Source organism: Oncorhynchus gorbuscha, unplaced genomic scaffold, assembly GCF_021184085.1.
Source record: "Oncorhynchus gorbuscha isolate QuinsamMale2020 ecotype Even-year unplaced genomic scaffold, OgorEven_v1.0 Un_scaffold_1126, whole genome shotgun sequence".
Classification (NCBI taxonomy): Eukaryota; Metazoa; Chordata; class Actinopteri; order Salmoniformes; family Salmonidae; genus Oncorhynchus; species Oncorhynchus gorbuscha.
The window spans coordinates 17,927-45,567 of record NW_025745998.1 but is presented as its reverse complement, the minus strand read 5'-3'; the positions used below and the strand labels follow the sequence as shown (position 1 = coordinate 45,567).

General features: G+C 48.3%; 1 pseudogene; it reads left to right on the top strand.

The window, feature by feature from the left end:
* Nucleotides 1–26,997, top strand: part of LOC124021472 — a 77,164-nt pseudogene extending 50,167 nt beyond the window's left edge.
* The last annotated feature ends 644 nt before the right edge of the window (nt 26,998–27,641 follow it).

Below are 27,641 nucleotides of genomic sequence, written 5' to 3'. Positions count from 1 at the left end.
CATGATGAGCTATGGTCATTCACTCCATGTATTACACAGCACTTATAATAGAATCATGGATATGTGGTCAACTACTTATGATGGTTAGAACTGTTCATGACCTGTTCTATTTTAGAACTCTTCATAACCTGTTCTATTTTAGAACTCTTCATAACCTGTTCTATTTTAGAACTCTTCATAACCTGTTCTATTTTAGAACTGTTCACAACCTGTTCTATTTTAGAACTGTTCACAACCTGTTCTATTTTAGAACTCTTCATAACCTGTTCTATTTTAGAACTCTTCATAACCTGTTCTATTTTAGAACTGTTCACAACCTGTTCTATTTTAGAACTGTTCACAACCTGTTCTATTTTAGAACTCTTCATAACCTGTTCTATTTTAGAACTCTTCATAACCTGTTCTATTTTAGAACTCTTCATAACCTGTTCTATTTAAGAACTGATCATAACCTGTTCTATTTTAGAACTCTTCATAACCTGTTCTGTTTTAGAACTGTTCACAACCTGTTCTATTTTAGAACTGTTCACAACCTGTTCTATTTTAGAACTCTTCATAACCTGTTCTATTTTAGAACTCTTCATAACATGTTCTATTTTAGAACTGTTCACAACCTGTTCTATTTTAGAACTGTTCACAACCTGTTCTATTTTAGAACTCTTCATAACCTGTTCTATTTTAGAACTCTTCATAACCATGCTACACAAACGTTCATATACTCCTAGGGCTTGTTTCTCATGACCCATATTGGGCATATTTCTGGACCTCAAAGCTTTTTCATTGGAGAATCTCATTTGACAGTGCTTTCTAGTCCAGGATTCAGCAAACCAGCCCATAATGTAATTTTTTGTAATGAAATTCCCTTTTTGTCCTGTCTCCCTGTCAGAATGGACCCGTGCGCCTCTCCGTCCCGTAGGGAGCAAAAGAGGGCCCAGTACAGACAGGTCAAAGCTCACATGCAGAAGGAGGATGGACAGGTACAGGCCCACGGATGGAGTCTACCCAGCAAATCTAAGGTAGGAGATGAGGGGATGGGAGGGAGAGAGAGAGGGAGAGAGTTTGCAATAATAACCATATCCAAGTTTTTATTTTTTATATGACATCTTGTGTGTCCTTTCAGGTAGTGAACGGGGGCCCAACAGAGAACAAAGAGAAGAATCTACCTGTGCCAGTCTACCTGAGGCCCCTGGACCAGAAAGATGCTTCTATGAAGGTGAGCACAGCACACACTGTGATTAAGTTAACTTCATTTTGATCTGTGAAAACATACATTACAATTGTGCACAATGCAACATTTGAATACCAAGTTGTGATACACAAGTATAATACATGTTTTGCAATGGAGGCTGCTGAGGGGAGGATGGCTCATAATAATGGCTGGAATGGAGCAAATGGAATGGCATCAAACACATGGAAACTTTGTGTTTGATGTTGTTGATACCTTTCCACTCATTCCGCTCCAGCCTTTACCACGTTCCCGTCCTCCCTAATTAAGGTGCCACTAACCTCCTGTGGTGTATTGAGCTTTTTTAAATGAAATTTCTATACATTTGACGTAGTTGGATTGATTGATTGATTGATTGATTGATATGTCTGCAGCTGTGGTGTGCTGCGGGTGTGAACCTGTCAGGAGGGAAGATCAGAGAGGGAGGGTCCATGTTGGAAGGACAGAGCAGGAAGGGCTCTGTGAGCAGCCTGGACCATTTAGAGACAGAGAACAAGGTAAGGGGAGGTGTTTTGAGCATGTTGGTCAAGGGGGGTGTACCCGTATCTTAAGCACCTTGACGTAAGGAGGGTGTCTTATCAGGATCACAGGACAGTTTATGGAAACTTCTGACTGTTTTAGAGAGCTTGTATATCAGTCAACAAAAGTACTGTATGCTGGAACTTTATACAATATAAGTGTGTTTAAAACAGTTTAATACTGTTTTTGAGAGCTTGTACTGTAAATGACTGGAGAAAGAAGACTGGATGGTAATACATACAGACACAAGTTAAAGCTCTCATATTTACTGGCCTCAAGCCATCATGACAGGCCTCAGTCAAGTCAACATGGTTAGCCCTTATACATACTAGTCCTGGTATAATGGAGCTCATGAGCAGTCTGTCCTGTCCTTGCTCATGACTAGCCTGTCCTGTCCTTGCTTATGATCAGTCTGTCCTGTCCTTGCTCATGATCAGTCTGTCCTGTCCTTGCTCATGATCAGTCTGTCCTGTCCTTGCTCATGATCAGTCTGTCCTGTCCTTGATCAGTCTGTCCTGATCATGATCAGCCTGTCCTGTCCTTGCTCATGATCAGTCTGTCCTGTCCTTGCTCATGATCAGTCTGTCCTGTCCTTACTCATGATCAGCCTGTCCTGTCCTTGCTCATGATCAGCCTGTCCTGTCCTTGCTCATGATCAGTCTATCCTGTCCTTGCTCATGATCAGCCTGTCCTGTCCTTGCTCATGATCCCTGTCCTGTCCTTGCTCATGATCAGTCTATCCTGTCCTTGCTCATGATCAGTCTATCCTGTCCTCTCATGATCAGCCTGTCCTGTCCTGTCCTTGCTCATGATCAGTCTATCCTGTCCTTGCTCATGATCAGCCTGTCCTGTCCTTGCTCATGATCAGCCTGTCCTGTCCTTGCTCATGATCAGTCTATCCTGTCCTTGCTCATGATCAGTCTATCCTGTCCTTGCTCATGATCAGCCTGTCCTGTCCTTGCTCATGATCAGCCTGTCCTGTCCTTGCTTCAGGAGCAGGAGAAAGGTGACCAGGAGAAGGAGAAGGAGCTGCGCCTGCAGGATGAGATGTCCTGCAGGGTGTGGATCTGTACCAGTACCCACTCCTCTACTAAAGTCATGGTGCTGGAGGCCAACCAGCCCTCTGACCTGCTGGACAGCTTCTACGCCTGCAACTCACACGTCCTCTGCATCGCCAGCATACCAGGTGTGTGTGTGATGTTTGTGTGTAGTTTGTGTGTGTATGTTTGTGTACAGTTTATGAGGAATTTATAGTATTAAAATTCCTCATAATGTCTCAAGATGGGTCTGTATATGTCAGTGTTGGCTGGTGTTACATTCAATCAGATGAAGGGGTCATTGTAATGTCTGAATGGAATGAATAAAGCGCTACTGAGTGTGTTTTCACATGTCTGTTTCTTAGGTGTGTTGGAGACAGACTACCCTGCAGGGGAGGAGCTACCTGTACCCCAGGACCTGGAGTCCGGGCCAGTTGATGGCGTGTCATTGACAGGCAGCGTGGCCAGTCTGGGCTCCGCGGGCAGCGACGGCGCCTTGGCAACGGAAGGGACCACCGCCGTCCTCCAGATGGCCGGGGCAGGGCTCAATGACCTCCCGGCCCAGCACAGCTCAGGTAACACAGACACAGGAACTGACCGCGGTTCAGGACATTATAGCAGTGGTCACCTCCATCACTAGTCCTGGAGAGATACAGGGTTTGAAGGCATTAGTTCCTGCCCAGAACTATACCATTTCATTCAACCAGGAGTAGTTGAATGAGGGGTTTTAGTGTTGGCATTTTCACACTTTCACACACATTAAAACGGGGTATGCCCTGGGTTCTACCCTGAATGATCCATTTTGTATCTAATGCATACTTACTGTAATATTTTCTCTCTACATATTCCCCCTACCTCCACCCAACAGTGGATCTGTCCAGAGAGCCCAGTCCTGCAGAGGATGGGGTCCCCACGGCGGAAGAGGCCACAGAGGCTACAGAGGAGGGGGAGGAGAACCAGGGGCTGGTTGTCAGTCAGCCAGGCATCTACACAGAACACGTGTTCACAGACCCTCTGGGAGCCGGCCACCATGAGTCCTCCACTGCAGACACACAGAGGTGAGACTTTCTGACCTAGTACTAGTTAGTAGTGACCTGACCAGGGAGAACTCTGATCCCTTGTTTAAGGCACTGGGTTTTATACATGAGTGATTAATGTGTGTTTGATACACTAAAGCTCACCAGCCCTGTTCTTTCCCTCTGTCTCCCAGGGACCAGGAGGGGTGGGTGAGGCGTCTCTTCCCGACGACATGCTCCCTGCTGGGGAGGACATCCAGAGGATGAGCAGCGCCCTGCCCACCATGTGGCTGGGGGCCCAGAACGGATGGTGAGGACAAGGGGCCACTAGGGCCACACAGAAATAAATGAGTATGGAATATATAGTAGAATCTCTTTGGTCAAGAAAATAAAAATGCATTATACATTTTTTGTAATTTCTCTGTTTATGCACCCTGATCCATATAATTATCTTTAGAAAATCATCACCATTTATTTGGGGATTGTGTTTTTTAATCTTTGTCTCCTCTCTTGTCTCCTCCCTCTCTAGTTTGTATGTGCACTCGTCTGTGGCTCGGTGGAGGAAGTGTCTCCACGCCATCAAGCTAAAGGACTCCATCCTCAACATAGTGTGAGTACTCTGAGGACTCTTTTCCAACAGTCTTGAAGGAGTTCCCACAAATGCTGAACACTTGTTGGCTGCTTTTCCTTCACTGCAGTCCAACTCATCAGAAACCATCTCAATTGGGTTGAGGTCAGGTGATTGTGGAGGCCAGGTCATCTGATACAGCACTCCATCACTCTCCTTCTTGGTCAAGTAGCCCTTACACAGTCTGGAGGTGTGTTTAGGGTCATTGTCCTGCTGAAAAACAAATGATAGTCCCACTAAGAACAAACCAGATGGGATGGAGTATCTTCTGTGGTAGCCATGGGTTCCTCCTCCATGCTTCACGGAACTACACACGCGGTGATCATCCGTTCACCTACTCTGCGTCTCACAAAAACACAGCAGTTGGAACCAAAAATCTGAAATTTGGACTCATCAGACCAAAGGACAGATTTCCACCGGTCTAATGTCCTTGGCACTTGTTTCTTGGCTCAAACAAGTCTCTTCTTCTTATTGGTGTCTTTGAGTAGTGGTTTCTTTGCAGCAATTCGGCCAATTCACACAGTCATTTTACGATAATGCATTTTACTATAATGAACTTGTCATCTGCAGCAGAGGTAACTCTGGGTCTTCCTTTCCTGTGGCGGTCCTCATAAGAGCCATTTCATCATAGTGCTTGGTGTTTGTTGAGACTGTTTAGTTAGTTTTGATGTCTTAACTATTATTCTACGTAGAAAATGGTACAATTAAAGAATGAGTAGGTGTGTCCAAACTTTTGACTGATACTGTACATGATTGATATGATTTATTGATTATTTCACACACAAAGGTTCCCAAAGAGAGACAGACAGTACTTGTACTGAGTATTCAGGCCATGTATATCTCACCAGACATGTCTTGTAGTGAGTATTCAGGCCATGTATATCTCACCAGACATGTCTTGTAGTGAGTATTCAGGCCATGTATATCTCACCAGACATGTCTTGTAGTGAGTATTCAGGCCATATATATCTCACCAGACATGTCTTGTAGTGAGTATTCAGGCCATGTATATCTCACCAGACATGTCTTGTAGTGATGTATTCAGGCCATGTATATCTCCATGTATATCCATGTCTTGTAGACATGTCTATGTGTTCAGGCCATGTCTCTGTCTGCAGGCATGTGAGAGGAAGAGTCCTGGTTGCCTTGGCTGATGGCACGTTGGCTATATTCCACAGAGGCCTGGGTAAGGATGCATTGATTCAAGCCATATTGTGATGCAGGTTCGCGTTTTTGTAATGAATCTTCTAGCTGGCCCAGCCACAAAGTAATACAAAATTAATTTAACCTCACCATAACCACACTGCTAACCCTAATGCCTAACCCTAACCTTAAATTAAGACTCAAAAGCAAATGTGTGTTTATATGAATTTTTACAATATAGACAATTGTGACTTTACAGCTGGCTTATCTAGCGGAAATCACACAGTTCTGCCTCCAGGACCAGACTCTAATAAACGTTAACCTGCTTTTGTGATGTTCCCTGGAGTAAAACGGCTTGGCAGCCATTTTGTGTCACAAGCATATCATTTGTGTGTGTTTCTCCCTATGCAGAGGGACAGTGGGATCTGACCAACTACCACCTACTAGACCTGGGCCGGCCGCACCACTCCATCCGCTGTATGACAGTGGTGCATGACAAGGTGTGGTGTGGCTACAGGAACAAGATCTACGTCATCCAACCCAAGGCCATGAGGATAGAGGTACATCATCTGACGTGGTTTATACTGGAAACCTTCTGATGGTAGAAGGGGGGACAGTGTAAAGTGATTTGTGTTTCAGAAAAGTGCTAGATAAATGGGAATCCTTATGACTTTCCCCACAGCTGTTAGAAGTCTTTTCAAAACACCCAAAAGGAAGTTTCACAAAATGACACTAAAGTTATTGTATAATCTCCCTTTTGGTTTGAAGATGTTTTGTTGTTCTAATTGTCGTAGTTCTACTTTTAAGACTTTCATCCATGAAATTGATAAAGGCCCTTTGGTGACTTATTCCACATAGGTTAGAATAACTCCAGCCCACTTTGTCCTTTTTATTCCACATAGGTTAGAATAACTCCAGCCCACTTTGTCCTTTTATTCCACATAGGTTAGAATAACTCCAGCCCACTTTGTCCTTTTTATTCCACATAGGTTAGAATAACTCCAGCCCACTTTGTCCTTTTTATTCCACATAGGTTAGAATAACTCCAGCCCACTTTGTCCTTTTTATTCCACATAGGTTAGAATAACTCCAGCCCACTTTGCCCACTTGTCCTTTTTATTCCACATAGGTTAAAATAACTCCAGCCCACTTTGTCCTTTTTATTCCACATAGGTTAGAATAACTCCAGCCCACTTTGTCCTTTGAGATCTCATTGTCTTGTGTTTCTTGTGATCTAACACTTGTGTATTCTCTCAACAGTACAACCACAATCAAATAGAATATACACTGTATATCGGCCCATGATGTCTGTGCAATATCTGATAGTGATATAGTGTGGTTTAACATGGTCATAATGCTACCTTCTCTATTTCCTCCTGTGTAGAAGTTGTTTGACGCCCACCCCCGGAAGGAGAGTCAGGTGCGTCAGCTGGCCTGGGTGGGAGATGGGATCTGGGTATCCATCCGCCTGGACTCCACCCTCAGACTGTTCCACGCCCACACCTACCAGCACCTCCAGGACGTCGACATAGAGCCCTACGTCTCCAAGATGCTGGGTACTGTACATTGACTCACTGTTTAAATCAATACAACTTTATTGGCATGAAGTATTGACATTGACAAAGCAGAGGTGTTTTAGGATGATAGATGAAAAATGACTTTGTTTCAATAGAATGCATGGGGAATACGTGAATGATTGTGCTTAGGACTGTTGCGGTTACTGTATTACCACCACACCGGCGTCATGAGTCATGACCTCAGTCAAATTCCACATGACCGTTGATTCACAGTAATCTTCTCTCATGCACTCTGGACATGCGTTGGTACAGTAGCACCCAACTCGCTAACGACCATCCGGTCGCTAATGGTCCGGTACTCAGGGCTCTATTGTCCCTCTAACCACTCTGCCATCAATGCAAATGAAATCGAAAAACACATCAAACACATCATCAAAACAGTACCATGCTTATATATGTTGTCTTGCCCATTCACCCTCTGAATGGCACACAAACACAATCCATGTCTCAATTGTCTCAAGGCTTAAAAATCCTTCCTTAACCTGTCTCTTCCACTTCGTCTACGCTGATTGAAGTGGATTTAACATGAATAATGGATCATAGATTTCACCTGGATTCACCTGGTCAGTCTGTCATGGGAAGTGTTTTGTACACTCAGTGTACATTGTTACCCTGTAACACTGTCAATTTAGCATGAGTTTAATCAGTGTTATGACCCTGTCCTCTCTTCTCTCCCCTTCTCTAGGTACGGGTAAACTGGGCTTCTCCTTCGTCAGGATCACAGCCCTCATGATATCCTGTAGCCGTCTGTGGGTCGGAACAGGAAATGGTGTCATCATCTCCATCCCGCTGTCAGAAGGTACGTCCATACCAGCTCCATCTCAGTCATCTAAGATGGCCTCCTCTCCTCACCTTCCTCAATCATTGTTCCTTGCCCCTTGAAAATGTTCATGTCCCTCAAAAGACCATGTTTTATAACAACGTAATGATCAACAAATATTTTTCAAGCCACTGTATAAAGTTGTTGGATGGTGAAAAGGTTTATCTACTTTAACTTGGCCCATTCATTCACGCAGGTTGATGTTTATTGAGCGATTTCCACTTGATGAGCCAGCTGCAAAGTCAAATTTGGCTATATTGTACAAAGACATCAGAAATGAGCTTTTTGGTCTTAATTGAAAGTTAGGCATATGGTTAGCAGTGTGGTTACAGTTAGGGTTTAATGTCTGTGGCTGTACCAGCTAGTGGCTATCCTGCTGAGCTGCCTCAGTACATGAGTCATCCCAATAAATACCAACCTGCTTAATTAACACTCATACAGTGAATGAAACAGCTCCAATTAGCTGTCTGTAAAGGAGAGAGTGGGTATTTATAGACTCTCTACTCCTCCGCTGCCCCATATATCCCTCCTCCTCTCCTCCCTCTATCACTGAAGCTATAGGTCCTCCTCAGCATGGAGTCTTACTGAGGGGCCTCGGGGGTGAGTCTCCATCACACAGCAAAGCTTAACCAGACTTTCTTTACTACTCTGTTTCTGTCCCTCTATCCCTCTTTCCTGCTGTCTTGCCCTTTCTATCTCTAGTGATTCTATTTCTATTCCTAGTCCTAGTCCTGGTTTGTGCTCTTTGGTCAGTTCTGGTCTCTCCTCCCTGTTGTTGCTGATCCTAGTAGTGGGTCTCTGGTCTCTCCCTGCCTGTTGTTTCTGATCCTAGTAGTGGGTCTCTGGTCTCTCCCTGCTTGTTGTTTCTGATCCTAGTAGTGGGTCTCTGGTCTCTCCCTGCCTGTTGTTTCTGATCCTAGTAGTGGGTCTCTGGTCTCTCTGGTCTCTCCCTGCTTGTTGTTTCTGATCCTAGTAGTGGGTCTCTGGTCTCTCCCTGCCTGTTGTTTCTGATCCTAGTAGTGGGTCTCTGGTCTCTCCCTGCCTGTTGTTTCTGATCCTAGTAGTGGGTCTCTGGTCTCTCCCTGCCTGTTGTTTCTGATCCTAGTAGTGGGTCTCTGGTCTCTCCCTGCCTGTTGTTTCTGATCCTAGTAGTGGGTCTCTGGTCTCTCCCTGCCTGTTGTTTCTGATCCTAGTAGTGGGTCTCTGGTCTCTCCCTGCTTGTTGTTTCTGATCCTAGTAGTGGGTCTCTGGTCTCTCCCTGCCTGTTGTTTCTGATCCTAGTAGTGGGTCTCTGGTCTCTCCCTGCTTGTTGTTTCTGATCCTAGTAGTGGGTCTCTGCTCTCCCTGCTTGTTGTTTCTGATCCTAGTAGTGGGTCTCTGGTCTCTCCCTGCTTGTTGTTGCTGATCCTAGTAGTGGGTCTCTGGTCTCTCCCTGCCTGTTGTTTCTGATCCTAGTAGTGGGTCTCTGGTCTCTCCCTGCCTGTTGTTTCTGATCCTAGTAGTGGGTCTCTGGTCTCTCCCTGCTTGTTGTTTCTGATCCTAGTAGTGGGTCTCTGGTCTCTCCCTGCTTGTTGTTTCTGATCCTAGTAGTGGGTCTCTGGTCTCTCTCTGCCTGTTGTTTCTGATCCTAGTAGTGGGTCTCTGGTCTCTCCCTGCCTGTTGTTTCTGATCCTAGTAGTGGGTCTCTGGTCTCTCCCTGCCTGTTGTTTCTGATCCTAGTAGTGGGTCTCTGGTCTCTCCCTGCCTGTTGTTTCTGATCCTAGTAGTGGGTCTCTGGTCTCTCCCTGCTTGTTGTTTCTGATCCTAGTAGTGGGTCTCTGGTCTCTCCCTGCCTGTTGTTTCTGATCCTAGTAGTGGGTCTCTGGTCTCTCTGGTCTCTCCCTGCTTGTTGTTTCTGATCCTAGTAGTGGGTCTCTGGTCTCTCCCTCCCTGCTTGTTGTTTCTGATCCTAGTAGTGGGTCTCTGGTCTCTCCCTGCCTGTTGTTTCTGATCCTAGTAGTGGGTCTCTGGTCTCTCCCTGCCTGTTGTTTCTGATCCTAGTAGTGGGTCTCTGGTCTCTCCCTGCCTGTTGTTTCTGATCCTAGTAGTGGGTCTCTGGTCTCTCCCTGCTTGTTGTTTCTGATCCTAGTAGTGGGTCTCTGGTCTCTCCCTGCCTGTTGTTTCTGATCCTAGTAGTGGGTCTCTGGTCTCTCCCTGCCTGTTGTTTCTGATCCTAGTAGTGGGTCTCTGGTCTCTCCTGCCTGTTGTTTCTGATCCTAGTAGTGGGTCTCTGGTCTCTCCCTGCCTGTTGTTTCTGATCCTAGTAGTGGGTCTCTGGTCTCTCCTGCCTGTTGTTTCTGATCCTAGTAGTGGGTCTCTGGTCTCTCCCTGCCTGTTGTTTCTGAACCTAGTAGTGGGTCTCTGGTCTCTCCCTGCCTGTTGTTTCTGATCCTAGTAGTGGGTCTCTGGTCTCTCCCTGCCTGTTGTTTCTGATCCTAGTAGTGGGTCTCTGGTCTCTCCCTGCTTGTTGTTTCTGATCCTAGTAGTGGGTCTCTGGTCTCTCCCTGCCTGTTGTTTCTGATCCTAGTAGTGGGTCTCTGGTCTCTCTGGTCTCTCCCTGCTTGTTGTTTCTGATCCTAGTAGTGGGTCTCTGGTCTCTCCCTGCTTGTTGTTTCTGATCCTAGTAGTGGGTCTCTGGTCTCTCCCTGCCTGTTGTTTCTGATCCTAGTAGTGGGTCTCTGGTCTCTCCCTGCTTGTTGTTTCTGATCCTAGTAGTGGGTCTCTGGTCTCTCCCTGCTTGTTGTTTCTGATCCTAGTAGTGGGTCTCTGGTCTCTCCCTGCCTGTTGTTTCTGAACCTAGTAGTGGGTCTCTGGTCTCTCCCTGCTTGTTGTTTCTGATCCTAGTAGTGGGTCTCTGGTCTCTCCCTGCCTGTTGTTTCTGAACCTAGTAGTGGGTCTCTGGTCTCTCCCTGCCTGTTGTTGCTGATCCTAGTAGTGGGTCTCTGGTCTCTCCCTGCTTGTTGTTTCTGATCCTAGTAGTGGGTCTCTGGTCTCTCCCTGCTTGTTGTTTCTGATCCTAGTAGTGGGTCTCTGGACTCTCCCTGCCTGTTGTTTCTGATCCTAGTAGTGGGTCTCTGGTCTCTCCCTGCTTGTTGTTTCTGATCCTAGTAGTGGGTCTCTGGTCTCTCCCTGCATGTTGTTTCTGATCCTAGAAGTGGGTCTCTGATCTCTCCCTGCTTGTTGTTTCTGATCCTAGTAGTGGGTCTCTGGTCTCTCCCTGCTTGTTTTTTCTGATCCTAGTAGTGGGTCTCTGGTCTCTCCCTGCTTGTTGTTTCTGATCCTAGTAGTGGGTCTCTGGTCTCTCCTTGCTTGTTGTTTCTGATCCTAGTAGTGGGTCTCTGGTCTCTCCCTGCCTGTTGTTTCTGATCCTAGTAGTGGGTCTCTGGTCTCTCCCTGCCTGTTGTTTCTGATCCTAGTAGTGGGTCTCTGGTCTCTCCCTGCCTGTTGTTTCTGATCCTAGTAGTGGGTCTCTGGTCTCTCCCTGCCTGTTGTTTCTGATCCTAGTAGTGGGTCTCTGGTCTCTCTGGTCTCTCCCTGCTTGTTGTTTCTGATCCTAGTAGTGGGTCTCTGGTCTCTCCCTGCCTGTTGTTTCTGATCCTAGTAGTGGGTCTCTGGTCTCTCCCTGCCTGTTGTTTCTGATCCTAGTAGTGGGTCTCTGGTCTCTCCCTGCCTGTTGTTTCTGATCCTAGTAGTGGGTCTCTGGTCTCTCCCTGCCTGTTGTTTCTGATCCTAGTAGTGGGTCTCTGGTCTCTCCCTGCCTGTTGTTTCTGATCCTAGTAGTGGGTCTCTGGTCTCTCCCTGCCTGTTGTTTCTGAACCTAGTAGTGGGTCTCTGGTCTCTCCCTGCCTGTTGTTGCTGATCCTAGTAGTGGGTCTCTGGTCTCTCCCTGCTTGTTGTTTCTGATCCTAGTAGTGGGTCTCTGGTCTCTCCCTGCTTGTTGTTTCTGATCCTAGTAGTGGGTCTCTGGACTCTCCCTGCCTGTTGTTTCTGATCCTAGTAGTGGGTCTCTGGTCTCTCCCTGCTTGTTGTTTCTGATCCTAGTAGTGGGTCTCTGGTCTCTCCCTGCATGTTGTTTCTGATCCTAGAAGTGGGTCTCTGATCTCTCCCTGCTTGTTGTTTCTGATCCTAGTAGTGGGTCTCTGGTCTCTCCCTGCCTGTTGTTTCTGATCCTAGTAGTGGGTCTCTGGTCTCTCCCTGCTTGTTGTTTCTGATCCTAGTAGTGGGTCTCTGGTCTCTCCCTGCCTGTTGTTTCTGATCCTAGTAGTGGGTCTCTGGTCTCTCCCTGCTTGTTGTTTCTGATCCTAGTAGTGGGTCTCTGGTCTCTCCCTGCTTGTTGTTTCTGATCCTAGTAGTGGGTCTCTGGTCTCTCCCTGCTTGTTGTTTCTGATCCTAGTAGTGGGTCTCTGGTCTCTCCCTGCCTGTTGTTTCTGATCCTAGTAGTGGGTCTCTGGTCTCTCCCTGCCTGTTGTTTCTGATCCTAGTAGTGGGTCTCTGGTCTCTCCCTGCCTGTTGTTTCTGATCCTAGTAGTGGGTCTCTGGTCTCTCCCTGCTTGTTGTTTCTGATCCTAGTAGTGGGTCTCTGGTCTCTCTCTGCCTGTTGTTTCTGATCCTAGTAGTGGGTCTCTGGTCTCTCCCTGCCTGTTGTTTCTGATCCTAGTAGTGGGTCTCTGGTCTCTCCCTGCCTGTTGTTTCTGATCCTAGTAGTGGGTCTCTGGTCTCTCCCTGCCTGTTGTTTCTGATCCTAGTAGTGGGTCTCTGGTCTCTCCCTGCTTGTTGTTTCTGATCCTAGTAGTGGGTCTCTGGTCTCTCCCTGCCTGTTGTTTCTGATCCTAGTAGTGGGTCTCTGGTCTCTCTGGTCTCTCCCTGCTTGTTGTTTCTGATCCTAGTAGTGGGTCTCTGGTCTCTCCTGCCTGTTGTTTCTGATCCTAGTAGTGGGTCTCTGGTCTCTCCCTGCCTGTTGTTTCTGATCCTAGTAGTGGGTCTCTGGTCTCTCCCTGCCTGTTGTTTCTGATCCTAGTAGTGGGTCTCTGGTCTCTCCCCTGCCTGTTGTTTCTGATCCTAGTAGTGGGTCTCTGGTCTCTCCCTGCTTGTTGTTTCTGATCCTAGTAGTGGGTCTCTGGTCTCTCCCCTGCCTGTTGTTTCTGATCCTAGTAGTGGGTCTCTGGTCTCTCCCTGCCTGTTGTTTCTGATCCTAGTAGTGGGTCTCTGGTCTCTCCCTGCTTGTTGTTTCTGATCCTAGTAGTGGGTCTCTGGTCTCTCCCTGCCTGTTGTTTCTGATCCTAGTAGTGGGTCTCTGGTCTCTCTGGTCTCTCCCTCTGGTCTCTGTTGTTTCTGATCCTAGTAGTGGGTCTCTGGTCTCTCCCTGCCTGTTGTTTCTGATCCTAGTAGTGGGTCTCTGGTCTCTCCCTGCCTGTTGTTTCTGATCCTAGTAGTGGGTCTCTGGTCTCTCCCTGCCTGTTGTTTCTGATCCTAGTAGTGGGTCTCTGGTCTCTCCCTGCCTGTTGTTTCTGATCCTAGTAGTGGGTCTCTGGTCTCTCCCTGCCTGTTGTTTCTGATCCTAGTAGTGGGTCTCTGGTCTCTCCCTCTGCTTGTTGTTTCTGATCCTAGTAGTGGGTCTCTGGTCTCTCCCTGCCTGTTGTTTCTGATCCTAGTGGTCTCTGGTCTCTCCCTGGTCTCTCCCTGCTTGTTGTTTCTGATCCTAGTAGTGGGTCTCTGGTCTCTCCCTGCTTGTTGTTTCTGATCCTAGTAGTGGGTCTCTGGTCTCTCCCTGCTTGTTGTTTCTGATCCTAGTAGTGGGTCTCTGGTCTCTCCCTGCCTGTTGTTTCTGATCCTAGTAGTGGGTCTCTGGTCTCTCCCTGCCTGTTGTTTCTGATCCTAGTAGTGGGTCTCTGGTCTCTCCCTGCTTGTTGTTTCTGATCCTAGTAGTGGGTCTCTGGTCTCTCCCTGCTTGTTGTTTCTGATCCTAGTAGTGGGTCTCTGGTCTCTCCCTGCCTGTTGTTTCTGATCCTAGTAGTGGGTCTCTGGTCTCTCCCTGCCTGTTGTTTCTGATCCTAGTAGTGGGTCTCTGGTCTCTCCCTGCCTGTTGTTTCTGATCCTAGTAGTGGGTCTCTGGTCTCTCCCTGCTTGTTGTTTCTGATCCTAGTAGTGGGTCTCTGGTCTCTCCCTGCCTGTTGTTTCTGATCCTAGTAGTGGGTCTCTGGTCTCTCCCTGCTTGTTGTTTCTGATCCTAGTGGGTCTCTGGTCTCTCTGGTCTCTCCCTGCTTGTTGTTTCTGATCTGGTCTCTCTGGTCTCTCCCTGCTTGTTGTTTCTGATCCTAGTAGTGGGTCTCTGGTCTCTCCCTGCTTGTTGTTTCTGATCCTAGTAGTGGGTCTCTGGTCTCTCCCTGCCTGTTGTTTCTGATCCTAGTAGTGGGTCTCTGGTCTCTCCTGCTTGTTGTTTCTGATCCTAGTAGTGGGTCTCTGGTCTCTCCTTGCTTGTTGTTTCTGATCCTAGTAGTGGGTCTCTGGTCTCTCCCTGCCTGTTGTTTCTGATCCTAGTAGTGGGTCTCTGGTCTCTCCCTGCTTGTTGTTTCTGATCCTAGTAGTGGGTCTCTGGTCTCTCCCTGCCTGTTGTTTCTGATCCTAGTAGTGGGTCTCTGGTCTCTCCCTGCCTGTTGTTTCTGATCCTAGTAGTGGGTCTCTGGTCTCTCCCTGCTTGTTGTTTCTGATCCTAGTAGTGGGTCTCTGGTCTCTCCCTGCCTGTTGTTTCTGATCCTAGTAGTGGGTCTCTGGTCTCTCCCTGCTTGTTGTTTCTGATCCTAGTAGTGGGTCTCTGGTCTCTCCCTGCTTGTTGTTTCTGATCCTAGTAGTGGGTCTCTGGTCTCTCCCTGCTTGTTGTTTCTGATCCTAGTAGTGGGTCTCTGGTCTCTCCCTGCTTGTTGTTTCTGATCCTAGTAGTGGGTCTCTGGTCTCTCCCTGCCTGTTGTTTCTGATCCTAGTAGTGGGTCTCTGGTCTCTCCTCTGCTTGTTGTTTCTGATCCTAGTAGTGGGTCTCTGGTCTCTCCCTGCTTGTTGTTTCTGATCCTAGTAGTGGGTCTCTGGTCTCTCCTCCCCCTGCCTGTTGTTTCTGATCCTAGTAGTGGGTCTCTGGTCTGCCTGTTGTTTCTGATCCTAGTAGTGGGTCTCTGGTCTCTCCCTGCCTGTTGTTTCTGATCCTAGTAGTGGGTCTCTGGTCTCTCCCTGCCTGTTGTTTCTGATCCTAGTAGTGGGTCTCTGGTCTCTCTGCCTGTTGTTTCTGATCCTAGTAGTGGGTCTCTGGTCTCTCCCTCTGCCTGTTGTTTCTGATCCTAGTAGTGGGTCTCTGGTCTCTCCCTGCTTGTTGTTTCTGATCCTAGTAGTGGGTCTCTGGTCTCTCCCTGCCTGTTGTTTCTGATCCTAGTAGTGGGTCTCTGGTCTCTCCCTGCCTGTTGTTTCTGATCCTAGTAGTGGGTCTCTGGTCTCTCCCTGCCTGTTGTTTCTGATCCTAGTAGTGGGTCTCTGGTCTCTCCCTGCTTGTTGTTTCTGATCCTAGTAGTGGGTCTCTGGTCTCTCCCTGCCTGTTGTTTCTGATCCTAGTAGTGGGTCTCTGGTCTCTCCCTGCCTGTTGTTTCTGATCCTAGTAGTGGGTCTCTGGTCTCTCCCTGCTTGTTGTTTCTGATCCTAGTAGTGGGTCTCTGGTCTCTCCCTGCCTGTTGTTTCTGATCCTAGTAGTGGGTCTCTGGTCTCTCCCTGGTCTCTCCTGGTCTTGTTGTTTCTGATCCTAGTAGTGGGTCTCTGGTCTCTCCCTGCCTGTTGTTTCTGATCCTAGTAGTGGGTCTCTGGTCTCTCCTGGTCTCTCCTGCCTGTTGTTTCTGATCCTAGTAGTGGGTCTCTGGTCTCTCCCTGCCTGTTGTTTCTGATCCTAGTAGTGGGTCTCTGGTCTCTCCCTGCTTGTTGTTTCTGATCCTAGTAGTGGGTCTCTGGTCTCTCCCTGCCTGTTGTTTCTGATCCTAGTAGTGGGTCTCTGGTCTCTCCTGCCTGTTGTTTCTGATCCTAGTAGTGGGTCTCTGGTCTCTCCCTGCTTGTTGTTTCTGATCCTAGTAGTGGGTCTCTGGTCTCTCCCTGCCTGTTGTTTCTGATCCTAGTAGTGGGTCTCTGGTCTCTCCTGCCTGTTGTTTCTGGATCCTAGTAGTGGGTCTCTGGTCTCTCCCTGCTTGTTGTTTCTGATCCTGTAGTGGGTCTCTGGTCTCTCCCTGCCTGTTGTTTCTGATCCTAGTAGTGGGTCTCTGGTCTCTCCCTGCCTGTTGTTTCTGATCCTAGTAGTGGGTCTCTGGTCTCTCCCTGCTTGTTGTTTCTGATCCTAGTAGTGGGTCTCTGGTCTCTCCCTGTTGTTTCTGATCCTAGTAGTGGGTCTCTGGTCTCTCCCTGCTTGTTGTTTCTGATCCTAGTAGTGGGTCTCTGGTCTCTCCCTGCCTGTTGTTTCTGATCCTAGTAGTGGGTCTCTGGTCTCTCCCTGCTTTGTTTCTGTTTCTGATCCTAGTAGTGGGTCTCTGGTCTCTCCCTGCTTGTTGTTTCTGATCCTAGTAGTGGGTCTCTGGTCTCTCCCTGCTTGTTGTTTCTGATCCTAGTAGTGGGTCTCTGGTCTCTCCCTGCCTGTTGTTTCTGATCCTAGTAGTGGGTCTCTGGTCTCTCCCTGCCTGTTGTTTCTGATCCTAGTAGTGGGTCTCTGGTCTCTCCCTGCTTGTTGTTTCTGATCCTAGTAGTGGGTCTCTGGTCTCTCCCTGCTTGTTGTTTCTGATCCTAGTAGTGGGTCTCTGGTCTCTCCCTGCCTGTTGTTTCTGATCCTAGTAGTGGGTCTCTGGTCTCTCCCTGCCTGTTGTTTCTGATCCTAGTAGTGGGTCTCTGGTCTCTCCCTGCCTGTTGTTTCTGATCCTAGTAGTGGGTCTCTGGTCTCTCCCTGCCTGTTGTTTCTGATCCTAGTAGTGGGTCTCTGGTCTCTCCCTGCTTGTTGTTTCTGATCCTAGTAGTGGGTCTCTGGTCTCTCCCTGCCTGTTGTTTCTGATCCTAGTAGTGGGTCTCTGGTCTCTCCTGCCTGTTGTTTCTGATCCTAGTAGTGGGTCTCTGGTCTCTGGTCTCCTAGCTTGTTGTTTCTGATCCTAGTAGTGGGTCTCTGGTCTCTCCCTGCTTGTTGTTTCTGATCCTAGTAGTGGGTCTCTGGTCTCTCCCTGCCTGTTGTTTCTGATCCTAGTAGTGGGTCTCTGGTCTCTCCCTGCCTGTTGTTTCTGATCCTAGTAGTGGGTCTCTCCCTGGTTGTTTCTGATCTCCTCTCCCTGTTGTTTCTGATCCTAGTAGTGGGTCTCTGGTCTCTCCCTGCTTGTTGTTTCTGATCCTAGTAGTGGGTCTCTGGTCTCTCCCTGCCTGTTGTTTCTGATCCTAGTAGTGGGTCTCTGGTCTCTCCCTGCCTGTTGTTTCTGATCCTAGTAGTGGGTCTCTGGTCTCTCCCCTGCTTGTTGTTTCTGATCCTAGTAGTGGGTCTCTGGTCTCTCCCTGCTTGTTGTTTCTGATCCTAGTAGTGGGTCTCTGGTCTCTCCTGCCTGTTGTTTCTGATCCTAGTAGTGGGTCTCTGGTCTCTCCCTGCTTGTTGTTTCTGATCCTAGTAGTGGGTCTCTGGTCTCTCCCTGCCTGTTGTTTCTGATCCTAGTAGTGGGTCTCTGGTCTCTCCCTGCCTGTTGTTTCTGATCCTAGTAGTGGGTCTCTGGTCTCTCCCTGCCTGTTGTTTCTGATCCTAGTAGTGGGTCTCTGGTCTCTCTGGTCTCTCCCTGCCTGTTGTTTCTGATCCTAGTAGTGGGTCTCTGGTCTCTCCCTGCTTGTTGTTTCTGATCCTAGTAGTGGGTCTCTGGTCTCTCCCTGCCTGTTGTTTCTGATCCTAGTAGTGGGTCTCTGGTCTCTCCCTGCCTGTTGTTTCTGATCCTAGTAGTGGGTCTCTGGTCTCTCCCTGCCTGTTGTTTCTGATCCTAGTAGTGGGTCTCTGGTCTCTCCCTGCTTGTTGTTTCTGATCCTAGTAGTGGGTCTCTGGTCTCTCCCTGCCTGTTGTTTCTGATCCTAGTAGTGGGTCTCTGGTCTTTCTGATCCTAGTAGTCTCTGGTCTCTCCCTGCTTGTTGTTTCTGATCCTAGTAGTGGGTCTCTGGTCTCTCCCTGCCTGTTGTTTCTGATCCTAGTAGTGGGTCTCTGGTCTCTCCCTGCTTGTTGTTTCTGATCCTAGTAGTGGGTCTCTGGTCTCTCCCTGCTTGTTGTTTCTGATCCTAGTAGTGGGTCTCTGGTCTCTCCCTGCCTGTTGTTTCTGATCCTAGTAGTGGGTCTCTGGTCTCTCCCTGCCTGTTGTTTCTGATCCTAGTAGTGGGTCTCTGGTCTCTCCCTGCCTGTTGTTTCTGATCCTAGTAGTGGGTCTCTGGTCTCTCCCTGCTTGTTGTTTCTGATCCTAGTAGTGGGTCTCTGGTCTCTCCCTGCCTGTTGTTTCTGATCCTAGTAGTGGGTCTCTGGTCTCTCCCTGGTTGTTTCTGATCCTCTCTGGTCTCTCCCTGCTTGTTGTTTCTGATCCTAGTAGTGGGTCTCTGGTCTCTCCCTGCTTGTTGTTTCTGATCCTAGTAGTGGGTCTCTGGTCTCTCCCTGCCTGTTGTTCTCTGATCTAGTCCTAGTAGTGGTCTCTGGTCTCTCCCTGCTTGTTGTTTCTGATCCTAGTAGTGGGTCTCTGGTCTCTCCCTGCTTGTTGTTTCTGATCCTAGTAGTGGGTCTCTGGTCTCTCCCTGCCTGTTGTTTCTGATCCTAGTAGTGGGTCTCTGGTCTCTCCCTGCTTGTTGTTTCTGATCCTAGTAGTGGGTCTCTGGTCTCTCCCTGCCTGTTGTTTCTGAACCTAGTAGTGGGTCTCTGGTCTCTCCCTCTGCCTGTTGTTGCTGATCCTAGTAGTGGGTCTCTGGTCTCTCCCTGCTTGTTGTTTCTGATCCTAGTAGTGGGTCTCTGGTCTCTCCCTGCTTGTTGTTTCTGATCCTAGTAGTGGGTCTCTGGTCTCTCCTGATCCTAGTAGTGGGTCTCTGTTGTTTTTCTGATCCTAGTAGTGGGTCTCTGGTCTCTCCCTGCTTGTTGTTTCTGATCCTAGTAGTGGGTCTCTGGTCTCTCCCTGCCTGTTGTTTCTGATCCTAGTAGTGGGTCTCTGGTCTCTCCCCTGCTTGTTGTTTCTGATCCTAGTAGTGGGTCTCTGGTCTCTCCCTGCCTGTTGTTTCTGATCCTAGTAGTGGGTCTCTGGTCTCTCCCTGCTTGTTGTTTCTGATCCTAGTAGTGGGTCTCTGGTCTCTCCCTGCCTGTTGTTTCTGATCCTAGTAGTGGGTCTCTGGTCTCTCCCTGCTTGTTGTTTCTGATCCTAGTAGTGGGTCTCTGGTCTCTCCCTGCTTGTTGTTTCTGATCCTAGTAGTGGGTCTCTGGTCTCTCCCTGCTTGTTGTTGCTGATCCTAGTAGTGGGTCTCTGGTCTCTCCTCTGGTCTCTCCTGTTGTTTCTGATCCTAGTAGTGGGTCTCTGGTCTCTCCCTGCCTGTTGTTTCTGATCCTAGTAGTGGGTCTCTGGTCTCTCCCTGCTTGTTGTTTCTGATCCTAGTAGTGGGTCTCTGGTCTCTCCTGCTTGTTGTTTCTGATCCTAGTAGTGGGTCTCTGGTCTCTCCCTGCCTGTTGTTTCTGATCCTAGTAGTGGGTCTCTGGTCTCTCCCTGCTTGTTGTTTCTGATCCTTAGTTTCTGATCCTCCTGCTTGTATCCTAGTGGGTCTCTGGTCTCTCCCTGCCTGTTGTTTCTGATCCTAGTAGTGGGTCTCTGGTCTCTCCCTGCCTGTTGTTTCTGATCCTAGTAGTGGGTCTCTGGTCTCTCCCTGCTTGTTGTTTCTGATCCTAGTAGTGGGTCTCTGGTCTCTCCCCTGCCTGTTGTTTCTGATCCTAGTAGTGGGTCTCTGGTCTCTCCCTGTCTCTCTGGTCTCTCCCTGCTTGTTGTTTCTGATCCTAGTAGTGGGTCTCTGGTCTCTCCCTGCTTGTTGTTTCTGATCCTAGTAGTGGGTCTCTGGTCTCTCCCTGCCTGTTGTTTCTGATCCTAGTAGTGGGTCTCTGGTCTCTCCCTGCCTGTTGTTTCTGATCCTAGTAGTGGGTCTCTGGTCTCTCCCTGCCTGTTGTTCTGATCCTAGTAGTGGGTCTCTGGTCTCTCCCTGCTTGTTGTTTCTGATCCTAGTAGTGGGTCTCTGGTCTCTCCCTGCCTGTTGTTTCTGATCCTAGTAGTGGGTCTCTGGTCTCTCCCTGCCTGTTGTTTCTGATCCTAGTAGTGGGTCTCTGGTCTCTCCCTGCCTGTTGTTTCTGATCCTAGTAGTGGGTCTCTGGTCTCTCCCTGCCTGTTGTTTCTGATCCTAGTAGTGGGTCTCTGGTCTCTCCTCTCCCCTGCTTGTTGTTTCTGATCCTAGTAGTGGGTCTCTGGTCTCTCCCTGCCTGTTGTTTCTGATCCTAGTAGTGGGTCTCTGGTCTCTCCCTGCCTGTTGTTTCTGATCCTAGTAGTGGGTCTCTGGTCTCTCCTCCCTGTTGTTTCTGATCCTAGTAGTGGGTCTCTGGTCTCTCCCTGCCTGTTGTTTCTGATCCTAGTAGTCTCTGGTCTCTCCTGGTTGTTTCTGATCCTGGTCTCTGGTCTCTCCCTGCCTGTTGTTTCTGATCCTAGTAGTGGGTCTCTGGTCTCTCCCTGCCTGTTGTTTCTGATCCTAGTAGTGGGTCTCTGGTCTCTCCCTGCTTGTTGTTTCTGATCCTAGTAGTGGGTCTCTGGTCTCTCCCTGCTTGTTGTTTCTGATCCTAGTAGTGGGTCTCTGGTCTCTCCCTGCTTGTTGTTTCTGATCCTAGTAGTGGGTCTCTGGTCTCTCCCTGCTTGTTGTTTCTGATCCTAGTAGTGGGTCTCTGGTCTCTCCCTGCTTGTTGTTTCTGATCCTAGTAGTGGGTCTCTGGTCTCCCTGCCTGTTGTTTCTGATCCTAGTAGTGGGTCTCTGGTCTCTCCCTGCCTGTTGTTTCTGATCCTAGTAGTGGGTCTCTGGTCTCTCCCTGCCTGTTGTTTCTGATCCTAGTAGTGGGTCTCTGGTCTCTCCCTGCTTGTTGTTTCTGATCCTAGTAGTGGGTCTCTGGTCTCTCCCTGCTTGTTGTTTCTGATCCTAGTAGTGGGTCTCTGGTCTCTCCCTGCCTGTTGTTTCTGATCCTAGTAGTGGGTCTCTGGTCTCTCCCTGCCTGTTGTTTCTGATCCTAGTAGTGGGTCTCTGGTCTCTCCCTGCCTGTTGTTTCTGATCCTAGTAGTGGGTCTCTGGTCTCTCCCTGCTTGTTGTTTCTGATCCTAGTAGTGGGTCTCTGGTCTCTCCCTGCCTGTTGTTTCTGATCCTAGTAGTGGGTCTCTGGTCTCTCTGGTCTCTCCTCCTGCTTGTTGTTTCTGATCCTAGTAGTGGGTCTCTGGTCTCTCCCTGCTTGTTGTTTCTGATCCTAGTAGTGGGTCTCTGGTCTCTCCCTGCCTGTTGTTTCTGATCCTAGTAGTGGGTCTCTGGTCTCTCCCTGCTTGTTGGGTTTCTGATCCTAGTAGTGGGTCTCTGGTCTCTCCCTGCTTGTTGTTTCTGATCCTAGTAGTGGGTCTCTGGTCTCTCCCTGCCTGTTGTTTCTGAACCTAGTAGTGGGTCTCTGGTCTCTCCTGCTTGTTGTTTCTGATCCTAGTAGTGGGTCTCTGGTCTCTCCCTGCCTGTTGTTTCTGATCCTAGTAGTGGGTCTCTGGTCTCTCCCTGCCTGTTGTTTCTGATCCTAGTAGTGGGTCTCTGGTCTCTCCCTGCTTGTTGTTTCTGATCCTAGTAGTGGGTCTCTGGTCTCTCCCTGCTTGTTGTTTCTGATCCTAGTAGTGGGTCTCTGGTCTCTCCCTGCCTGTTGTTTCTGATCCTAGTAGTGGGTCTCTGGTCTCTCCCTGCTTGTTGTTTCTGATCCTAGTAGTGGGTCTCTGGTCTCTCCCTGCATGTTGTTTCTGATCCTAGAAGTGGGTCTCTGATCTCTCCCTGCTTGTTGTTTCTGATCCTAGTAGTGGGTCTCTGGTCTCTCCCTGCTTGTTTTTTCTGATCCTAGTAGTGGGTCTCTGGTCTCTCCCTGCTTGTTGTTTCTGATCCTAGTAGTGGGTCTCTGGTCTCTCCTTGCTTGTTGTTTCTGATCCTAGTAGTGGGTCTCTGGTCTCTCCCTGCTTGTTGTTTCTGATCCTAGTAGTGGGTCTCTGGTCTCTCCCTGCTTGTTGTTTCTGATCCTAGTAGTGGGTCTCTGGTCTCTCCTTGCTTGTTGTTTCTGATCCTAGTAGTGGGTCTCTGGTCTCTCCCTGCTTGTTGTTTCTGATCCTAGTAGTGGGTCTCTGGTCTCTCTCTGCTTGTTGTTTCTGATCCTAGTAGTGGGTCTCTGGTCTCTCCCTGCCTGTTGTTTCTGATGTTGTTTCTGATCCTAGTAGTGGGTCTCTGGTCTCTCCCTGCCTGTTGTTTCTGATCCTAGTAGTGGGTCTCTGGTCTCTCCCTGCCTGTTGTTTCTGATCCTAGTAGTGGGTCTCTGGTCTCTCCTCTCCCTGCTTGTTGTTTCTGATCCTAGTAGTGGGTCTCTGGTCTCTCCCTGCTTGTTGTTTCTGATCCTAGTAGTGGGTCTCTGGTCTCTCCCTGCCTGTTGTTTCTGATCCTAGTAGTGGGTCTCTGGTCTCTCCCTGCCTGTTGTTTCTGATCCTAGTAGTGGGTCTCTGGTCTCTCCCTGCCTGTTGTTTCTGATCCTAGTAGTGGGTCTCTGGTCTCTCCCTGCTTGTCCTAGTGTTTCTGATCCTAGTAGTGGGTCTCTGGTCTCTCCCTGCCTGTTGTTTCTGATCCTAGTAGTGGGTCTCTGGTCTCTCCCTGCCTGTTGTTTCTGATCCTAGTAGTGGGTCTCTGGTCTCTCCCTGCTTGTTGTTTCTGATCCTAGTAGTGGGTCTCTGGTCTCTCCCTGCCTGTTGTTTCTGATCCTAGTAGGGTCTCTGGTCTCTCCTGGTTGTTTCTGATCCTAGGTCTCTCCTCCCTGCTTGTTGTTTCTGATCCTAGTAGTGGGTCTCTGGTCTCTCCCTGCCTGTTGTTTCTGATCCTAGTAGTGGGTCTCTGGTCTCTCCCTGCCTGTTGTTTCTGATCCTAGTAGTGGGTCTCTGGTCTCTCCCTGCCTGTTGTTTCTGATCCTAGTAGTGGGTCTCTGGTCTCTCCCTGCCTGTTGTTTCTGATCCTAGTAGTGGGTCTCTGGTCTCTCCCTGCCTGTTGTTTCTGATCCTAGTAGTGGGTCTCTGGTCTCTCCCTGCTTGTTGTTTCTGATCCTAGTAGTGGGTCTCTGGTCTCTCCCTGCTTGTTGTTTCTGATCCTAGTAGTGGGTCTCTGGTCTCTCCCTGCCTGTTGTTTCTGATCCTAGTAGTGGGTCTCTGGTCTCTCCCTGCTTGTTGTTTCTGATCCTAGTAGTGGGTCTCTGGTCTCTCCCTGCTTGTTGTTTCTGATCCTAGTAGTGGGTCTCTGGTCTCTCCCTGCCTGTTGTTTCTGATCCTAGTAGTGGGTCTCTGGTCTCTCCCTGCCTGTTGTTTCTGATCCTAGTAGTGGGTCTCTGGTCTCTCCCTGCTTGTTGTTTCTGATCCTAGTAGTGGGTCTCTGGTCTCTCCCTGCTTGTTGTTTCTGATCCTAGTAGTGGGTCTCTGGTCTCTCCCTGCCTGTTGTTTCTGATCCTAGTAGTGGGTCTCTGGTCTCTCCCTGCCTGTTGTTTCTGATCCTAGTAGTGGGTCTCTGGTCTCTCCCTGCTTGTTGTTTCTGATCCTAGTAGTGGGTCTCTGGTCTCTGCCTGTTGTTTCTGTTGTTTCTGATCCTAGTAGTGGGTCTCTGGTCTCTCCCTGCTTGTTGTTTCTGATCCTAGTAGTGGGTCTCTGGTCTCTCCCTGCCTGTTGTTTCTGATCCTAGTAGTGGGTCTCTGGTCTCTCCCTGCTTGTTGTTTCTGATCCTAGTAGTGGGTCTCTGGTCTCTCCCTGCTTGTTGTTTCTGATCCTAGTAGTGGGTCTCTGGTCTCTCCCTGCTTGTTGTTTCTGATCCTAGTAGTGGGTCTCTGGTCTCTCCCTGCTTGTTGTTTCTGATCCTAGTAGTGGGTCTCTGGTCTCTCCCTGCTTGTTGTTTCTGATCCTAGTAGTGGGTCTCTGGTCTCTCCCTGCCTGTTGTTTCTGATCCTAGTAGTGGGTCTCTGTCTCTCCCTGCTTGTTGTTTCTGATCCTAGTAGTGGGTCTCTGGTCTCTCCCTGCTTGTTTTTTGATCCTAGTAGTGGGTCTCTGGTCTCTCCCTGCTTGTTGTTTCTGATCCTAGTAGTGGGTCTCTGGTCTCTCCCTGCTTGTTGTTTCTGATCTGATCTAGTAGTGGGTCTAGTAGTGGGTCTCTGGTCTCTCCTGCTTGTTGTTTCTGATCCTAGTAGTGGGTCTCTGGTCTCTCCTTGCTTGTTGTTTCTGATCCTCTCTGGTCTCTCCCTGCTTGTTGTTTCTGATCCTAGTAGTGGGTCTCTGGTCTCTCCTTGCTTGTTGTTTCTGATCCTAGTAGTGGGTCTCTGGTCTCTCCTTGCTTGTTGTTTCTGATCCTAGTAGTGGGTCTCTGGTCTCTCTCTGCTTGTTGTTTCTGATCCTAGTAGTGGGTCTCTGGTCTCTCCTTGCTTGTTGTTTCTGATCCTAGTAGTGGGTCTCTGGTCTCTCCCTGCCTGTTGTTTCTGATCCTAGTAGTGGGTCTCTGGTCTCTCCCTGCCTGTTGTTTCTGATCCTAGTAGTGGGTCTCTGGTCTCTCCCTGCTTGTTGTTTCTGATCCTAGTAGTGGGTCTCTGGTCTCTCCTTAAGTTAGTTTTCTGCTTCTCTCTATGCGGATAGACAAACAAACAGACCCAACTGACTGCTTCATTGTCTGTGCAGGGCAGTCACAGTCATTGTCGCTCTGATGTCTTTTAGTTTGAACTTGTCTGTATTGTTTCTAAATGTTTCACTCCATTCATTCATTTCATAATGACTCCTTCCTTTCCAAGTGTAGCATGTTTACAGCGTGACCTTGGCTTTGGGTCTACTGTATGTGTTTTCAGGATGGCCTTGCTGTTCTTAGGCACAGCCCTTAGCCGTGGTATATTGGACTTATACCACAAACACCCAAGGTGCCTTTTTGCTATTATAAACTGGTTACCAACGTAATTAGAGTAGTACAAATTTTAAAAATTTCATACTCGTGGTATACGATCTGATATACCATGGCTGTCAGTCAATCAGCATTCAGGGATCGAACATCCAGTTTATAATGGAGTCTTTGCAGTGTGCCGCTTGCTATGGATGGATAACAAGCTAAATGGATTCACTTCGCAAAACATTACAGTTAAGAAATTCTTAATTTAAGGCCAGGAGTTTTTCCTGACATCATTACTCTATAGGTTTTGTTTTTAACTCTATAGTTGTCTTGTTGTTGTTGTGACGTTATAGCCAACAAGACAGCGGGTGCAGTGCCAAATCGCCCTGGCGGTGCCGTGCGGGTGTTCAGTGAGGAGGGCACAGAGAGCACTTTGCCAGGCAGCTACGTGCCCTACTGTTCCATGGCACAGGCACAGCTGTGTTTCCACGGACACAGAGATGCAGTCAAGTTCTTTGCAGCCGTCCCAGGTAAGCAGCAAGGGGTAGTGTTTATTAGGGTGTGCAACGAGAAACATTTTGCAACAGAAAATGTAAATTATTCTGCGCAGGCAGTCCCTTCCTACCTGTTTCATTCAGTTTTCTTCCTGAACTTGACCGAGGAAGTACTCAATACTTAACTTCCTGTTCCAGGTCAGGTGATCCCGTCCCCCGGACCCGGAGGGGATTCTGGGTCAGATGACCCCGCCTCTGAGTCGTCTGACATGGCGACCTCTGAACCTGCCAAAACCTTCCTGGTCATGAGTGGAGGAGAAGGCTACATTGACTTCAGAATGGGTGTGTGTGTGTGTGTGTGTGTGTGTGTGTGTGTGTGTGTGTGTGTGTGTGTGTGTGTGTGTGTGTGTGTGTGTGTGTGTGTGTGTGTGTGTGTGTGTGTGTGTGTGTGTGTGTGTGTGTGTGTGTGTGTGTGTGTGTGTGTGTGTGTGTGTGTAACATTATATGACGTATCTCTCCTCAACAGGTGATGATGTAGGAGAGGTGGATGGCAGCCTATCGGAACCCACCATGAAGCAGGCCACCCCCGCCAAACCAGAACGCAGCCACATCATCGTTTGGCAAGTCACTTCCTGCCAGGAGTGAGCCAATCACAGACTGCCACATCACTACTCGGTCACACAACCCCCCCGCATGCCCCTCCCTTAGGTTTTAAGTTGTTATTATTGATATTATTATTACTACTGTGGATGACTACATTGTTGCTAAGGATTCTTTTAGTGTCTGTTTTAAATGTATCCATGAATTTGGGGCCTAATGTTTGCCAGGCAAAAGGTTAAAGTGAAGCAGTGAAGTCAAATCCTGATAAGTGCACATGGGATAGATAAGTGCACTCATTTTAAGTGCAGTGCACTTCACCGGGCCCTTTTCAAACCGTTGTTTTCACTTGCTCCAGATAGCACATTCTAGAAGTCGACTGCGGTATAAAGGCAGCTCAGTGTTTTAAAGTAACTGTCCAGTGAAAATCTGACTGTTAGAAGTTTGTATTCTGTTAATTAACTCATACTCAAATAATATTGTTGACACTTTAAATCCCCTCCTCAAACTTGTATCTCAAACAGACTGTTTCAAAAATGAGCTGGCCAATCAGCGATCTACTCACATAAATATTTTTAATGACCGGTATATGCCCACACCATTCTGTTGTTGGGGTAAGTCCACACCATTCTGTTGTTGGGGTAAGTCCACACCATTCTGTTGTTGGGGTAAGTCCACACCATTCTGTTGTTGGGGTAAGTCCACACCATTCTGTTGTTGGGGTAAGTCCACACCATTCTGTTGTTGGGGTAAGTCCACACCATTCTGTTGTTGGGGTAAGTCCACACCATTCTGTTGTTGGTCCACCACACCATTCTGTTGTTGGGGTAAGTCCACACCATTCTGTTGTTGGGGTAAGTCCACACCATTCTGTTGTTGGGGTAAGTCCACACCATTCTGTTGTTGGGGTAAGTCCACACCATTCTGTTGTTGGGGTAAGTCCACACCATTCTGTTGTTGGGGTAAGTCCACACCATTCTGTTGTTGGGGTAAGTCCACACCATTCTGTTGTTGGGGTAAGTCCACACCATTCTGTTGTTGGGGTAAGTCCACACCATTCTGTTGTTGGGGTATTTCTGTTGTTGGGGTAAGTCCACACCATTCTGTTGTTGGGGTAAGTCCACACCATTCTGTTGTTGGGGTAAGTCCACACCATTCTGTTGTTGTTCCACACCATTCTGTTGTTGGGGTAAGTCCACACCATTCTGTTGTTGGGGTAAGTCCACACCATTCTGTTGTTGGGGTAAGTCCACACCATTCTGTTGTTGGGGTAAGTCCACACCATTCTGTTGTTGGTTGTTGTAAGTCCACACCATTCTGTTGTTGGGGTAAGTCCACACCATTCTGTTGTTGGTCCAC